An 18,162-nucleotide genomic window follows, 5' to 3' on the forward strand; every position below is an offset into this window, starting at 1 on the left:
TTTTGAGATGGTGGTTTTGCTGATTTTTAGGAAGAGACTATCTAGGGTCTCATTTAATCCTTGTAAGAGACAGGCTGGTTGCACCCATCTTGTCTAAGTTTGTAAAATGAAACTAGGTCAGATCAATTACAGATAGTTGTAACTTGCTCAAAATAGTCTGTAAGCCAGGGCTGTTGGTTATTAAAATACATTTTTTCTCTTATCAAAATCAAAGGAATTAATTATTTCTCATGACTGTAGAATTGGAATATGACAACTTGAGAATTCTATCTTTTGTAGAATAGAATAGAAGTTTTTTTTTTTTTAAAAAAAGAGAAATTCAGATGCTGCACGGTTTGTGTCTTTGGGTGTTTGTTGAGCTACGAGGCTGGGAAGTGAGAATCAGAATGGACAATCAGGACACTGTATTCAGATTTCACTTATAAAATGGGTTTGGAAACGAGGATGAAGGGCAGTAGCCAAAATAATCTCAAAGGCTGCTTCCAGGTCTTAACTACCAAGATTTGTAGCTTAAAAACGAACTATTGGGAATTATAGAGGTAAACTGATGTGCTTTCATTAGAGAGGTGTAAAACTGGTTCCAAGTCCTTAAAAGAAAATAGAAACAAAGCACCAAAGCCAGAAACAATTACACCAGCAGAATACTTAAAAACTGACAACAAAAAACTTTTCACAGGCACCCTGTTACACACGGTAATTCAGTTTTTTTGTACAATGTTATAAAATGATCAGTATACTGTACTTCTGGTTAAGCAAAATAAGACCAAAAGTTGACACGGTATGCTGTCTACTCTAATTCAGTACATTCACCAAAAGGAGGTGAAATTAAAGATGAAGAAGAAATTAAAGAATTAAGGAAGAAATTAAAGATGATAAATGGATCCAGTTTGCCTATGGCAAACTGATAGTATGCCATTCTGAAGGTGGATATTGCTTATGAAGAAAATTTTGAGTGAATTGTTTCCTTTTATAATTGTATTAGAAGAAGTGTGGATCTTGACTCTAGACAGACTTTAGTTTAAATATGGCTCTGCTATTTAGGAGTTTCATGATGCTGGGAACTTTTTAAACTTTCTTTTGTTATTTCCTTCCCTTGTTAAATCAGCAAAATCATTCCTACTCAATAAAGTTATTGGAAAGAGCTTATTATAAGGAGTTTGCCCCCTTTCGTGAAATTTTCAAGGAAATTATGATTTCCTTGACTTAAAATTTTCTACTTAAAATCTTTTTTTTTTTTTTTTGAGATGGAGTCTTGCTGTGTCGCCCAGGCTGGAGTGCAGTGGCACGATCTCGGCTCACTGCAAGCTCTGTCTCCCAGGTTCACGCCATTCTCCTGCCTCAGCCTCCCAAGTAGCTGGGAGTATAGGTGCCTGCCACCACACCTGGCTAATTTTTTGTGTTTTTTTTTTTTTAGTAGAGATGGGGTTTCACCGTGTTAGCCAGGATGGTCTCGATCTCCTGACCTCATGATCCACCTGCCTTGGCCTCCCAAAGTGCGGGGATTACAGGCGTGAGCCACTGCACCCGGCCTACTTAAAATCTTTTGAGGAAAAGTGCTATATCAGAAAATAAACAAGACCAACCCAGTTACATATTACCATATCACCTGAATATGTTTTACATTAGTTTCTGCCCCTCCTTCTTAGAAAGGTTCTCTAATTGTCTGAACTGTGTTGGAGTTTTTGTGGCATGTGTAGTATTTGTGGAGAACTTTTCCTGTATGGTCATTTCCAAGTGTCTAAAGAATCTGATATCAGTCCTTCAGATTTTAGCAGGTAAAGAGAAAAAGACACCAATAAATCAAGTAGGCATAGAATTTTATATAAGAAGTGAATCTGGGTATGGTAAAAAGTTGTGATAGAATGAAAACTTTCTGAACAATGGTTTGGGAGAAATGCAGTAAGTCTTTTAAGAAGTCAATCATTCATTTACCCATTAAATTGACTATTTCTTCAATATTGATTGTGTATTCAGTGGAAAGAGGTGAGATGGAATGGGGAAGAATGTTCAAGACAGACAGAATAGCACACCTGAAAGGAAGCAGATTTGAGGATCTGAAAGTTGTTTTATGATTGGAGTGTAGAGTTGGAGCCAAAGGAATGAAAAGGGATGAGAGTTAGTCAGGGGACAGATCATCCTGGACTTATAAGCCATGAAAAGGAATTTGACCTTTATCCTAAACACAATAGGGGCCATAAAATAATTGTGGGATGGGGCAAAGGCCAGGTCTGTGTTAAGAAAGAGTAGGAGAATGGATTGAAGGAAAGAGAACAAGTGGGGAAAGGGAGATTGATTGTGTGGCCACTTGTGGAAATCACAGAAATCATGGTAGCCTAAACTTGAGTAGAGTCAGTGGCTTTAGAAAGCTGAATGTAGAGGCCAGCAAAGAAAAGAGCCAGCTAGCTGACTGACATGATGTGGGGAGTGAGGGAGGAAGAGGAAGAAGGGCAATTGGTGATACTTTTTCTTCCTTGACACAAAGAGTACCTAGGAGGAGAAGGTGAAAGGGGTAAAGGATTAGTTCCATTTTAGTTGGTGGGTTAAAGGAACTTGTGAGATGTATCTATCAATATATTTATCTCTATACCTATCTATATATCATATCCATGTATTCTAATCATCCTAACTATTCCTCTTATTTATTTTTTATTTTGAAATAATTTCAAACTTAAAGATCACAAAAACAGTACAAAGTGCTTTTTGGTTTTTTTGGAATCTTTTGAGAGTAAATTGACAATATGATGTCTCATTACTTCCCAAGACTTGAGTGTGCATTTCCTAAAAGCAAGGGCATCTCCTACATTTATGTTTTGTCCCCATGATGTCCTTTACAGCAAAAGGATCCAGTCACATGTTGCATTTACTTGTGATGTCTCTTTAATCTCCCTCCATCTTGAATGGTTCCTCAGTGTTTCCTTGACCTTAAATATCTAGACATTTTTGAAAATTACAAGCTAATTATTTTGTAAAATATCCCTCAATTTGAGTTTGTCTGACATGTTTTGCAGTTAGATGCAGGTTATGATTCAGGAATTTTTGCTAGGAATATCACAATAATTATGTGTTCTTTTCATTGCAGTCTATCAGATGGTGCACAACTCCTGTTTGTTACGTTACTGAAAATGTCAACCATCATCAGTTACTAATTTTGCTATGAGATGGGGAGGTAGATGCATAGTGTACAGATCAGCTGATGCCTTTACAGAAGAGTAAACATTCAGTATTCCCTCCCACCCCCCGTAAGCCTTGTTCAGAGAAATATTTTTTACATAATAACTGTAATCTTTATTGTTATTATAATTTGTGTTATTGCCCACTGAATTTATTATCAGTTTAGTGGAGAAGAGAAATACTTTGCTCTTGCCTTAAATTGAAAGGCTCTCCCTGTTGCCACTGTGCTCTGGTTTCCAGATGCCTTGCTCTCACTGGGATTGATGTGCTTTCTCACAGGGTGAAGAGAGAACCTGACAGCCATAGGAGGAGGAAGGTTTGCCTCATTTTAAGTCCGGATGTGGTTAAAGCATGGGAGTGGGAGAAGAGAAGGGATTTGACTGAGACAAGTTGATTTGAGTGAAGTCGCTACTCTTAGACAACTTTGCATAAAACAGCTGGTTAGTTAATATGTTTCTCTTTTTTTCCATGCTAGTCCTCCAAGCCTTAAAACAACTTATTAGAGATTAGAATTTTTAAAATCTGTTCTGCAATAAGGCACGTGTCCAGTTGAATTCTAATTTCACTAAACCTGCCCCCTAGGAAACTGCTGAACTTATTCGAAAACACTGAGTGATGATGATATAAATATATGATGGGGATTTAATGAAGTAAGTCTAATTTCAAGAATATCTAATTTATGAAACCAAGCAGTACTGTGGAATTTGTTGGTAATTAGAAATATAGGTTTAAAGTATATAAACCATATATAATTTTCTTAACTTTAAAGGAGTAAATGTTTTTGCTCTTTAACCAGTCTTGATATTAGTGATTCCTTCTTTTCAAACTGAAATGACTCCAGAGTTTTTAAACAGTACTGTTATTTTTAGAGGAATTAAAAAAAAATTGCAAGTTTGTTGCCATGTGTTTCTAGTATAGTACTGCTTTGAAAAAATAGGTGTTTTAAATTAATCAAATACATATTAGTAAACTTTAAAATACAGCATTGAATACAATATGATAAATAAAATTACTTTATCAAAATTCCTTTGGAGTCTCAGCCAACTTTTATATTTCATGTTATTTACCTCAAACTCCATTGTAACTATGCAGAACCCAGTAAAATCTCTTCTCTTTCTCCTTTCTCCCATATTGTCTTGTCCACAGAATACCAGAGACCTATCAGTTTTCCTAATGCAGCTTCAAAGTCACTATTGACTCCTTGCCCTGTTTCTTCTACCCTTGCAAACTTCTGGGAAGTATTTCCAAGTATCTTATAGCTGAGCTACCCTGTCCTTATTGTAGAAATCCTGTCCAAATTTCACATTAGAGTTGTGATTGTAGATCTCTCCTTAAGCCTTTTGTTCAGCTTCTGCCTTTTACCCGGGTCAAAGAGCTATTAATAAGCTTATTTCCTATTACCAAAGTGTATCCTCTTGAATTTCCTTCACCTAACCCATAGTTTCATCAGAAACTTAAATTTTTCTGAGACTATTTCCACCCTCTCTTGATCATACCATGTTTGCCGCGATGCAGCAGTCAGGAAACAGCCGTTTAGTCAGAGCCTACTTGGTGCCAGTCACTTTACCAGATGCTGAGAATATTGTGGCAAATAGATACATTATTGTCCTCGTGGAACTGATAGTCTAGTGGGAACAACAACTATTAAACAAGGGACTGCGTGTAATTAAGTGATCGCATATATGTGAAGTGGTTTGGAGAAGAAGGAGAACATATAACTTGTAAAGCAGACATGGGTTTTATTGGGGTAGTCTTGAGGTAGTTGTGTTGAAGCTGAAGCATGAAGATTGAGTACATAATTGTTAGCTGGTTGAAATCTGTGTTGGGGAATATTTTAGGCTAAGAGTGGTCCCTTCTCTATCATCACATTTTACTCTGTAATCAAGCAGGTTCTCATACTATTTATTCTCATACTTATTTAGTCATGCCACTTGCTCACTGTCACCCAGTGCTTCTTCCTTCTTAATGAGCTCTTGCTTTTATACCTTTCTATATTTCTGATTTTATAGTATCATCCTATTTTGGAATTCCTGAGGTCAGAGTTTTCAAGCTGTTAGATTAGGATCTACCAGTAGCAGGCTCTCAATGTCTGATTTGTCCACTGCCTCGTACCTGGTGACTCTCCTTTTCCTTCTCTCAACTCCTCAGATTTTCTGTGATTTCTACAGGAAGCACAGCCAGCAGTCAGGTAAAGGGGCTGGGGAGTTGGTGGGGGTGGGGACTTAGAATATTTGTTGATATCAAACCTCTCCCCACCAAAACACTTGAATTTCATTTGCAGCAACCTCCTCTTCCCATTCTAGTGACATCAAGACTTAAGAAGATTGAAAAATGTCCCATCTTCAGAGGAAATCTAGGTATTTTGCTCTAGATCATTAAAGGATATACGTATTAGCCCTGAAATTCTCCATAATCTGTAATTGTGCTTCATCTGTTACCTAACACTTTATATTTTCAATTTCTTCATTTACTTAAAAATTTCTATTTTTGTAACCAGCAGTTTAAATTTTTTTAGAGTCAAGCATATTGATATGCAGTATCACAAACACTGTCAGTACTGGTGATATACATACAAGCAAACTTGCAGATACACATCAACAAAAACAACGTTATTGTACTAGTACAAAGTGGTCAAAGTGTGTTCTTCTGATACTGGTTATTATTTTTTTGCTGCAAGGCATAGTAGCTGGGCAGGTGGTCAAACTATTTCTTGTAGCCAGGTAGTAAGGCTTTTTATTGAGCCATAACCAATTCTACGGCAGAGAGAAAAAAAAACACATTTCCCTCACATGACTTTCCTTTTCTCTTTAAATATCTATTTATTAAAATAACAATGTGAATATGGAGTAGAGACTTATTATAACATCTGTATGAAAACAATTGTTAGAACAAAACTAAAACAAATTGAAAAAGTACCAATTTATTGTTTTAAATAGAGAAAAACATCTTATTTCTTAAATTTTTTAATTACTAGTAATAAAACCAATGTAGTATTTGCCACCTTAAACTATTTTTGAGTATATAGTTTATTTGTGATAAGTACATTCGCATTGTTGTACAACAGATCTCTAGAACTAAAACTGAAATTCTGTACTCATTAAACAAAACACCCCTTCTCCCCTCCCCACAGACCGTGGAAACCACCATTCTGTTTTCTGTCCCTATGAATCTGACTACTTTAGGTATCTCATATAAGTAGAATCATAAAGTATTTGTCTTGTGACTGGCTTATTTTACCTAGCAATGTCTTCAAGTTTCATCCATGTTGTAGCATGTATCAATTTCCCTTTAAAGCTAAATAATATTCCATTATATGTTTATACTACATTTTTTAATTCATTCATCTGTCAATGAAGACTAGGGTTGCTTCCACCATTGGCTATTGTGTATGGTGCTACTGTGAACATGGGTGTATGTTCAAATATCTCTTTGAGACTCTGCTTTCAATTCCTTTGGGAACATTTACTTAGTGAGCCCCAATCTTCATACGGAGTTATCTATTCTTTACATATTAGAACAATGTGGGCGGAATCGATGAAGGAAGGAGGAGGCAGTGACTGTAAAAAGTAGGCAGATAATAGTCTGTCCACTGTTTAAGGCTCTCTGTCTGCTTCAGTGTTTCTCAAAGTGTTGTCCATGTACCACTTGCATTAGAATATCTGGGAAATTTTGATTCTTAGGTCTTTCACCAGACTTTTCAAGTCAGACTCTCTTGTGAGACTCAGGAATTTGCACCCCAGGGGATTCTTGTGTACACCGGAATGTGAGATGCACTGCCCTACTGGTAACTAGACATCCCAGGATTTATCTGTGTTTTTGCAGGTGAAAACCCTGTTCCCTGCTACTAATAGCGCCTTGCTTTTGGGGGGCACATCCATCCCATGCCAGCCTATGATTTTCACTTTATTCTGTCTGCATATTGTAGCCCAACTAAAAGTCTCATAAATAAAGGAGGGCAGCCCTGAGTTTATAACCCTAAACTTGGATTCAGGCCCATTCAGGCCCTTCTTCTCAGGCTCCTAATGGTGATTCACTATTGCTGTGTGTCTGCTTCTAGTCAGTGGGCCAGTGAACAGGTTAGAACTTCCTCCCTCTGGCCTTGTAGTGTTTAGGCTTAGCTGAGTTCTTAAAGGGACCAAATCTCTTTCCTGATATGAACATTTTAAGTATGGCATAGCAAATTGTGATCCTAATTAGGGCAGTAATCACATTCATCTTGTATAGCTGAATGACGTGTGTGACATCTTTAATAAAACCAACCAGCTTCTGCATTTTGAAACTGAACTCTGCCTTCATCTAGTTATCACATTGTGCTATCTCTAACATGTGTTTTTTTCTTCTGATTATTACATGATCTGTGATTTGCAAGTGACTTTTTTTCTTTTTTTCTTTTTTTGATACAGAATCTCGCTTGCTCTGCTGTCCAGGCTGGGGTGCAGTGGTACGATCTTGGCTCACTGCAACCTCTGCCTCCCGGGCTCAAGCAGTCCTCCCGCCTCAGCCCCCAAGTAGCTGGGACCACAGGCCCACACCACCACACCTCTAATTTTTGTATTTTTAGTAGACACGGGGTTTCACCATGTTGGCCAGGCTGGTCTCAAACTCCCCACCTCAGGTGATCCACCTGCCTCAGCCTCCCAAAGTGCTGGGATTACAGGCGAGAGTCACCGTGCCCAGCTGGAGCATATTTTATTTTCTATTTACGTATTTAGGCTTTAAGTTGTACACACTAAAAATATTTTTTTATGGCAGTCCTGTTTGTCCTCAGCAGAGTCTGTAGAGCCTGTTGTCAGTGTAATGCTGAGAACAGCCCTTTGTAGAGCTTTCTATTGGCAATATTTTGGGATTCAGGCTGAGGAATGGTTGACCCAACTTATGCTTCCAGCAGTATGTAAATTTACTCTGACATGGGAAAGATATTAGCAGCAACAACAAAAAAATTCTTTCAAGATGCAGATTTGTACAGCATAATACAGTATTGTACAAGTGTACATATACAAAGTTAATTTGGCCTTTTCAGTTTCTAGTCTTCCAGCCTAGAAGTAAGAATTGTTTTTAACAAAGTGTTAAATGGCTAAATTGATGTTTTGGGGTTCCGTCAAGATCTTCCAGAAAAATTATTACCCCATAGCTACAAAGTAACAAGACTCAGAACTAAGGACATCAGTGAAGCCCCAAGACAAGTTAATTAAGAGCAGGCCGGTAGGACTGACCGGTGGATATGACCTCATTTAGATTTGTTGGTGTTCTTACTTTCCAGATTAAGCATGCTTAACTATTCAGTGTGGCCCAATGCTTTTAAAGTAGTAACCATGTTTTTGAGCTGTATAATTTGAATAGCAATCACATTTAAAATCTAACATGGTGCCTAAAAGTTGTATAGAAATATGTGTGAAAATTCACTAATATGTAAGACTACCTGTTCTGGTGAACCCTTAGTTTGAAACTTTCTTTATATTTTAGCAATCATTTATAATTCTTTTTATTAGCTCTTAGTGAGTGTGTATGCAGCATTTTCTTTCTTACTGTCCTTCTCCCACCTACAGTCAAATCAACAGATGTTTATTGAGCATTCACTTTGCATGTGCCAATTCTTTCCTTTGCCAATTTTGGGTGTTAATAATTTTGGTATGCTAATTTATTACATGCTCTGTGCCATTTTAATTTGCTTTTCTTTAATTCACAGTCAGCTTGAACCCTTTCCTATATTTGTTTGCTAACTGCATTCCTTCCTCTATGGCTTAGCTGTTCCTATTCTTGGCTCATTTTCCTTTGAGGTTATAACAGTTGTCAACAGAATCCTGACCAGGCTCCTGGGCAAGCCATGTCTTAACCAATTAGTACTTTTGTTTTCTCTCTATTCCTCTTTTCTTCATTATGGTGGAAAACAGACGGGATTAAATGGACAGAATTAGAAAAAGTAGGAGGAGAAACTAAACTGAATTGGAAGAGATTTAAATGTAATGTGTTTAAAACTGAATTGGATAACTTAACTCAAGCTTTGATAAGTAATGGGAAGCACCATGATATTATGGAATAATTTGTCATTGTCAACAGACTTGGGTTTTAGTACCAGGTCTGCCTCTGTTAAATGAATACAATAAAGCCTACCTCACAATGCTGCCAGAGCATTTAATAAGATTACATGTAAGGACCTTCACCTCTCATCCTCTCTGTCTTAGTTTTTTTGGGCTGCTGTAACAAAATACTGTAAACTGCGTGGCTTACAAACAACAGAAATTTATATCTCGCAGTTCTGGAAGTTGAGATGTCCAAGATCAAGATGCTGGCAGGTTTGGAGTCTGATGAGGGCGTGCTTTTTGGTTCGTAGAAGGCATCTTCTTGCTTCATTTTCACATGGCAGAAAGGGACAACCCAGCTCTCTTCAGCCCCTTCTAAGGGCACTAATCACTCATGAGGGCTCCACCCTCATGACCTTATGACCTCCCAAAGGCTCCACCTCTTACTACCAACACATTGGGAATTAGGTTTCAATATATGAATTTTGCGGGGGTCGGGGAGGACACACACATTCAGTCTATAGATTCTCTGATGCTAAATGAGCATATCACTAATTGCTACATGCAAAGACAAAATAGCAGTCGAAACCAAGACCTTACCCCGGCTTCCCATCCTTCTCTGCAATTAGTATCTAATATGTTTTCCCATTTAATCTTTATAACAGCCTTAGTATGTATCATTATTCCCATTTTTCAGTTGAGGAAATTGAGGAACTGAGAAGTAACTTGTACGAGGTCATAGATTTGGTAAAGGATTTGGGTAGAGTTCTGTCAGATTTCAAATCCATTCTCTTTCCACAGTGCCAGGCTGCCTAGAATAATGAGTATGACTGAAGAATGAAAAGGAGTTAATGGTGTGGCCATTCCCCTGTTCTTTCCACTACTTCACTTGGTGAATGACTAATAGGCAAACACTCCCAGAGGGTATTTGCATTTTAAAAGCGAGCTCATTAACCCTAATGAATCTCTAATTAGTGGAATTTGTGGGGGAGATATTTTTAAGTACTGGGGCTTTCTCCTGTGTCTTCAAGGTGCCTGGCTATCTTTTTCTTCTTTATAGATGATCAACTATTCTGGAATCAGAATCGTGTAGCAGAATGCAGTCACATACTGCTAGTCTGCCCCAAATGCATTAACAGGGAGTCATGAATTAAAAGGCAGCCATGAAAAAACATTGAAAGGAAAAAAGTGTGGGTTAGCATTGTCTAAAATGAATGTCCAAAAGCAAATAAATTTGGCCATATAGAGAGTCTTCCGAAGAGTCAGATGAAAAGAATATATTTTATAACCAAATTTAACTTTATTAATGTTATATCAGCATTTCCCATGGTGTGTTAATGAAGCTCTGCAAGATGTTTAATAGGTGTCAGATGAATAAAATGGCTCCACAGTCAAATACACTTTGAAAAAAAATTTTTTTTTAAGTTTCTTCACTGCAGAATTTCTTAGATGCTAAAGTGCATTAGGAAATCAACTGGAAGAGAACTTGCATTCTGAAGGTTTTTCTCATATTTTTTACCATAGAAATATTTTTTTCCATAGAAATATTTTTTTCCATGTGAACCCCTTGCAACCAGTGTTTCATAGATTGCATTCTCAGATACAGAGTTCTAGATAAATCATCTTTAATTAAAGAAAAGAAAAAGAAAAACAGTTTTCTGTATTCACAGCCCTTTGCATGCAGACAGGCTCCAACGCAGTCCACAGCAGCCCATTTCCAGTCTTGTTGGGCTCACGGGCATGCCAATAATAACAGCCCTCTTCCCCAGATGAGATCTGGCCAGTCGAGGGGTGGGGAGAAAGGAACAGATGGAGACCAAACTCTCATCTTTATTGCCTATAAAGCTGGTGTTGAAGAATGTGGCTTATAACAGGGAGCAAAAGGGCGTCCTAATCTGAATCCCAGAATTAGATTGAGTGTGTAAACCAAAAGTAAGATCCTAAACCGCCACAACAGACTGAACAGACCCCCTCTGGGCCTGAAAAACTGAATTCCCAATTATGACAGGAGATCTTGTTATACACCCTCCCTTTTGGAGTTTAGGAGCAACTGACTAGCATTAATGTTAAAAGAGAGATTATAAGACTGACAAAACAGACTCTTATTTTTATTTTTTAGACTCCGTCTCAAAAAATAAAAAAATAAAACAGACTCTTTGTAGCAATAAGATACCAAATTCCAACCTGACACTGGTATAGGACCTCATGACAGATAGCAGACCCTGAAGGAAATAAAAATGTTTTACCCTAGAATATATTTCCTTGACATATTTTGAAATGGCCCTGCAAAGCTGTCTTTTGTGGGGAAAATTGCATCTGTAGAGAATCTCCTTCCCTTTCTAGATCTTTCCCAGATCTAGGAGAGATTAAATGAAAGGCTGACACCTTTAAGGTCTGAAGAGAGACACTTAGGATATTCTCTATAGGGCTGTTACCTGAAGGCGTCATCTACTTAACAAGAACCTTGGGTTCCACAATGCCCTTTTTCTTAACTCAAGCATTTACTTCTAGTCTTTAGACAAAGCTGAACTCCTTCAACCAACTGCCAATCAGAAAATCTTTGAATCCAACTGTGACTTGTAAGAACCCCTACTTTGAGATATCCCAACTTTTTAGGCTGAACCAATATATACCTTACATGTATTGATTTATGTCTTTGCATGTAATTTCTTTCTCTCTAAAATATATAAAACCAAACTGTAACCTGACCACCTCAGGCACACTTTCTCAGGACCTGAGACTGTTTCCTGGGTCACGGACACACACATTGGATCCGAATAAACCTCCAAATATTTTATAGAGCTTGGCTTTTTTGTCAGCTAGTTCCACTCAGTTACAGAATATGCTGAGCTGGCCAGGCTTTTCCCCAAGTGGGAGGATGTTTCTGTGGAGGATCAGAGCAGACAGCAACATGCTGCCTGTGTTCCTTGATTCTTAAGAGAGAGGCAAGGAGAAGTTACTGGAAAGGAATCTTGATCTTGGGGAGGGTTCTTAGATCTCCTGCAAGAAAGAATATGGGATGAGTCCACAGAGTGCAGAAAGAAACTTCATTAAGCAAGTAAAGGAGTAAAAGAATGGCTGCCCCATAGGCAGAGCAGCTGCAAGGGCTGCCGGTTGGCTATTTTTATGGTTATTTATTGAAGGATGGGTTATTCATGAGTTTTTAAGGAAAGGGGCAGGGATTTCCCAGAACCGAGGGTTTCTCTTCCTTTTAGACTTTATAGACCAACTTCTGGATGTTGCCATGGCATTTGTAAACTGTCATGATGTTGGTGGGAGTATTGTTTAGCATGCCAATACATTATAATTAGCATATAATGAACATTGAGGATGACCAGAGGCCACTTTCGTCACCATTTTGGTTTTGGCTTCCTTCTTTACTGCATCTTCATTTATCAGCAGGGTGTTTGTGATGTTTATCTTGTGACCTCATATCCCATCTTGTGACTAAGAATGTCTAACCTCCTGGGGATGTGGCCCAGCTGGTCTAAGCCTCATTTTATCCAGATCCTATTCAAGATAGAGTCACTGGTTCAAAGGCCTCTGACAAGGGGACAGAACCACTTGCGGCCAAGTCCTCCCAAATGCAACAACCAGTGGACAGGAGAGTGGAGAGAGGCCTGAGGTGAATGTTAATGGAATTTCCTCCATGTTGAAGGAAGCGTAAGGGAAGTGACCTCACAGGGTTAACAGGAATTCTGAACAGAAATATATAGATATAATTAAGCATTCTTCCAGCTGTACTTTGAGCCATTTCTTTTTCTTTTTCTTTTTTTTTTTTTTTTTGAGATGGAGTTTCGCTCTTGTTGTCCAGGCTGGAGTATGATGGCGTGATCTCGGCTCACCACAACCTCCGCCTCCTGGGTTCAAGTGATTCTCCTGCCTTGGCCTCCCGAGTAGCTGGGATTACAGGCATGCACTACCACACCTGACTAATTTTGCATTTTTATTAGAGACGGAGTTTCTCCATGTTGGACAGGCTGGTTTCAAACTCCCGACCTCAGGTGATCCACCTGCCTCAGCCTCCCAAAGTGTTGGGATTACAGGCGTGAGCCACCGTGCCCGGCCGAACCATTTCTTTGTAACCAAAATTTATGTAACACCAGATACTGACCATTTGTATCCCCATTGTTCCTATAGATAGGATTCTGGTTTTCTTTCAAGATAGTATCCCTGACACTAGAATCATAAGCTCTTGTTGAAGAATTACTTAAGCAGATCCTGGATTCTAGTGGAACAACTAACACCAACCAGTTTAAAGACCCCCACAGAGGAACCAAATCAGCAAGAGAATACCCTTTCTTCATCTCCCTGCCCCATGACTTCACCCTGCAATTTTCAACCAGTCAGTGGTCTCCACACTTTGGCCCACTCCAAAACCCTTAAAAACCCTACCCCCAAACTCCTCTGGGGGACAGATTTGAGGTTTCTTCATGTCTCCTCATTGGTGGCCCTAAGATTAAAGTTCTTTTACTGCTGCAGCCCAGTGTCTCAGTATATTAGTCTGTTTATGTTGCTATAAAGGAATACCTGAGAAGGGTAATTTATAAAGAAAAGAGGTTTATTTCGCCTCAGGGTTCTGCAGGCTCTACAGGAAGCATGATGCTGGCAACTGCTTCTGGTCAGGGCCCCAGGAAGCTTACAATCATGGCAGAAGGTGAAGGGAAACCAGTGTGTCACGTGGCAAGAGTAGAAGCAAGAGAGATGCCAGACTCTTAAACAACCAACTCTCACATGGACTAATAGAGTGAGAACTCATTACCACAGGGAGGGTGCTTCATGAGGGATCTGTCCCCATGACCCAAACACCTCCCAGCATGCCCACCTGCAACATTGGAGATTACATTTCAACATGAGGTTTGGAGGGGACACACATCCGAATCATACCACTCAGTGTATTGACTTACCACATGCATGGACAATGAACCTATTATGGTTACATAAGGAGTGGGAACCAAGTGTCTGCCCCATCATCCACCTGCCACCAACCCCTTCAGACAAGCCTCCTCTGGGTGACCTAAGTAGGATTTGGTTCCTCTCCCATCACTGGAAATTTCTGTCCTTTCCAATTTCCTTTATACGTAGTACTCACTCTTCAGCATCATTTCTCCCCTCAACCATCCTCACCCAGTAGGGTAGGATCATGATGGTACTCTAATGACCATTCCTTTCTCACCTCCTTATATAGCTGAAACATCATCCAACTTTTTTTTTTTTTTTTTGAGATGGGTCTTACTCTGTTGCCCCAGCTGGAGTGCAGTGGTGTGATCTTGGCTCACTGCAACCTCTGCCTCCCAGGTTCAAGCAAATCTCTTGCCTCAGCCTCCCCAGTAGCTAGGGTTACAGGCACGCACCACCACACCCAGCTAATTTTTGTATTTTTGTTAGAGATGGTTTCACCATGTTGGCGAGGCTGGTCTTGAATTCCAAACCTCAAGTGATCCACCTGCCTCAGCCTCCCAAAGTGCTGGGATTACAGGTGTGAGCCACTGCGCCTGGCCATCATTCAACTTTTTATCCCAGAAAAGATGGAAGGCGTATATTTCTCTAAAACAGACTGGAAAACTACAGGCTGCCACTTGTTTTTGTAAACAAAATTTTATTGGAACATAGCCACACTCATTAGTTTACATATTTTCTATGACTGCTTGTGACTACAATGGTAGAATTGTGAAGTTGTGACAGAGACCTTATGACCTGCAAAGACTAAAATGTTTACTATCTGACCCTTTACAAAAAAAATTTGCTAACCTCTCATCTAAAATATAGATGAATTTCACCTCAGTCCTTTAAGTTCTAAAAGAGCTTCATTAGTATGTATATGTAGCCTTTATATTTACTCACTCTAAATAAAAACTGCATTTGAAACAAAGAAAATCGCATGGCTGTACTATAAGGACAATTTTTGTGTCTTGTAAAATTGTTTCTAGCCTTAAAAACTTCCTCAAAAATATGAAGGGAACTGTGTATTTGCTTTGAAGGAGCAGAAGGAAGAATAAAGTCTTGCATCAGTCAGAAGTATTTGATGTCACTATTGAAAAGGGAAGAAAACAGATAATCTGTGGGGCCTATGGAAGCAAAAAGGAGTAATGAAAACTGTCTGCAGGACAAGAAGGCACAAGATCCTGCCTTCAGAGCTCCCTGTCAGAGCCCTTGGCTCCTCTCTTCACACCCTGTTCCCTAACTCAGAGTCTAGTTTCCTCCCACCTTGGCCCACATGCATTGGAACTGTTCACCAGACCACAGAATCCCCAGAGATGTCAAGAGACTGGGTTCTGCTCCCATTGTGACTGCTTTCTATGTGGGAGACCTTGGGCAGGTCACTGAGTGCCTTTGCCCCTTAGGTTTCACTCTCCTGTAAATTGGGGGTGGGCAGAGTTATCTTACTGTGCTTGCCCAACAGTAATCAAATGCGATGTTTTTTAAAAGCCTATATGAAAGGTAAGGTATTATGAAATTGTCAGTGTTTTTGTTTTTGTTAAAATGTCTGAGTTGCAAATGAAATTTATCTATCTAAGATACAAATTAGAGTTAACTGATATTTGAAAACTTAAGTACCTTATTTCATATTTCTCATACCCATTTTTGCTTATTTATTTTTATAGTATTTAACTTTTATATGGATTAGAGAAAATAACTGAATTTTTACCATAATAAAATAATTGTTCAAGGGGTGGAAAAAAAACTTCAAGAATTATATTTCATTGTGACCCATTCTTTTCTGTTTGTTGTTTGTTCAGCTTTCATTTTTATGCCTTTGTTTACAGAGAAACAATCTTGCAGATGGCAGTTTTCATTGTAATCATTTATTGTCCTATCCGAGTCATCGCCAGACATGGCATTTCAGTAAATAGTGATTCTGCGATTGCTTCCAGGCAGATGTGTTGTGTGAAGTTAAGAACACTGGCTGATAACCTTTCTGGTTTTTCAAGCAGTAGGGAGAAAGTTTTGTGCAGATACACACCTCCACATCAGAAAATGGCGAAGGAAGGACTTTGTGCTGCATGATTTTAACCAAATATAGTGTTTGTGTGACTGGATGGAATAGTAATCTTTTTAAAAGACAAATAATATTTCTTTGAGTAAAGGACCTTTTATAGTGAGTTATACATATTTTCTTAGAAACATCATGCATGTGCATTGTTAAACACAACCTTGACCTTGTTGTACAGACATTTGTATTATCTTGGCCACTCAGGTTCCTGTGGTCTCATGCGTATAACTAAGCAAACCAAACTCCTCATGCGTTGGTTTCTCCAATGTAAATTGGAGGTTCTCTTATCCCTCACTTTCAGACATAGGGGATTTCTTTTGCTTCACAAATATGTTTTGACAAACATGTATGCTCAAATATAGTTTTTATTATGTATCATAAAGTCTTATCTTGTCACTGTTTTTATCTGAGATGGAGTTTCGCTGTTGTTTCCCAGGCTGGAGTGCAATGGCACGTTCTCGGCTCACTGCAACCTCTGCCTCCGGGGTTCAAGCGATTCTCCTGCCTCAGCCTCCTGAGTAACTGAGATTACAGGCATGTGCCAGCACGTCCAGCTAATTTTGTATTTTTAGTAGAGACGGAGTTTCACCATGTTTTGGTCAGGCTGGTCTCGATCTCCTGACCTCAAGTGATCCACCCACCTTGGCCTCCCAAAGTGGTGGGGTTACAGGCGTGAGCCACCATGCCTGGCCTTGTCACAGTTTTACCATCAACTACAAAGAGAAGTTCACTAATTTATTCAACTAATGTTTATTGAACACCTATTGTGTGCTGGGCCCTGCCCAACAATAATGATGTTGCACAAAACAGAGAACAAAGTAATAGGGTGGAATATGCATTGTAAACATTTTGTGGGTTAATTTATCTTAAATATATAAGCTACCAATTTAGTTCTTGTTTCATGATTTTATAATTTAACAGGCTTATAAATATTTTTTATTACTTTAATCAAACTTTTTTTTAATTGCAATAGGTTTTGGGGGAACAGATGGTGTTTGGTACATGAATAAGTTCTTTTTTTTTTTTTTTTTTTTTGAGACAGAGTCTCGCTCTGTCGCCCAGGCTGGAGTGCAGTGGCGCAATCTTGGCTCACTGCAAGCTCCGCCTCCCGGGTTCACGCCATTCTCCTGCCTCAACCTCTCCGAGTAGCTGGGACTACAGGCGCCCACCACCACACCCGGCTAATTTTTTGTATTTTTTAGTAGAGACGGGGTTTCACCGTGGTCTCGATCTCCTGACCTCGTGATCTGCCTGCCTTGGCCTCCCAAAGTGCTGGGATTACAAGTGTGAGCCTCTGCGCCCGGCCAAGTTCTTTAGTGGTGATTTCTGAGATTTTGGTGCACCCATCACCTGAGCAGTGTACACTATACCCAAAGTATAGTCTTTTATCCCTCACCCCCTCCCACCCTTTCCCCTGAGTCCCCAAAGTCTAATGTATCATTCTTACCAACAGGCTTATATTTAATCCTTCACAATTTTCATGAGACTCTTCCTTGATTATAGCCATTAGTAAACTAAACTTTTATGTGGCATATGGAGAAGTTAAGCTTAGACAAGGTTTTCTTACTTTATCTCCAGTCAAGACTCATGACTTTTCCTTACATTAACACATTTCTAACCATTAGTGTCAGCTAAGCCATCATCCATTTCTTTGGTAATCTTCCCTGCTGTGGACATTCCTAAGATTGCCCAATTTTAAAGAAAAAGCAGTTTACAAATTGCTAAATTAGCATCTGATTATGCTTCAAAGAAGTAGGCTAATAGGTAGTCTCTATCATGTATTAATCACAAACCATTAGCGATAATTAATAAAATGGGCCAATTATGAAATTCTGCTTATACTTACCCAAGTGTGTTTGTGTCTATCCTATGTCCTTCAAGCCAGCCTACTCACCAACTTCATTTAGTAATGTTACCCAGTCAGGCACTAGCCTTAGGAATCAAAGTATTAAATGAAGGCTAGTTTATGCATTTGTT

General features: G+C 39.0%; 1 protein-coding gene across 1 annotated transcript in view; it reads left to right on the forward strand.

Moving 5' to 3' along the window:
• The window catches only part of UMAD1 (UBAP1-MVB12-associated (UMA) domain containing 1), a 239,010-nt gene that overhangs the window by 141,296 nt on the left and 79,552 nt on the right, over positions 1-18,162 (forward strand). The window lies entirely within an intron of this gene.

Source organism: Nomascus leucogenys, chromosome 11 (assembly GCF_006542625.1).
Source record: "Nomascus leucogenys isolate Asia chromosome 11, Asia_NLE_v1, whole genome shotgun sequence".
Taxonomy (NCBI): domain Eukaryota; kingdom Metazoa; phylum Chordata; class Mammalia; order Primates; family Hylobatidae; genus Nomascus; species Nomascus leucogenys.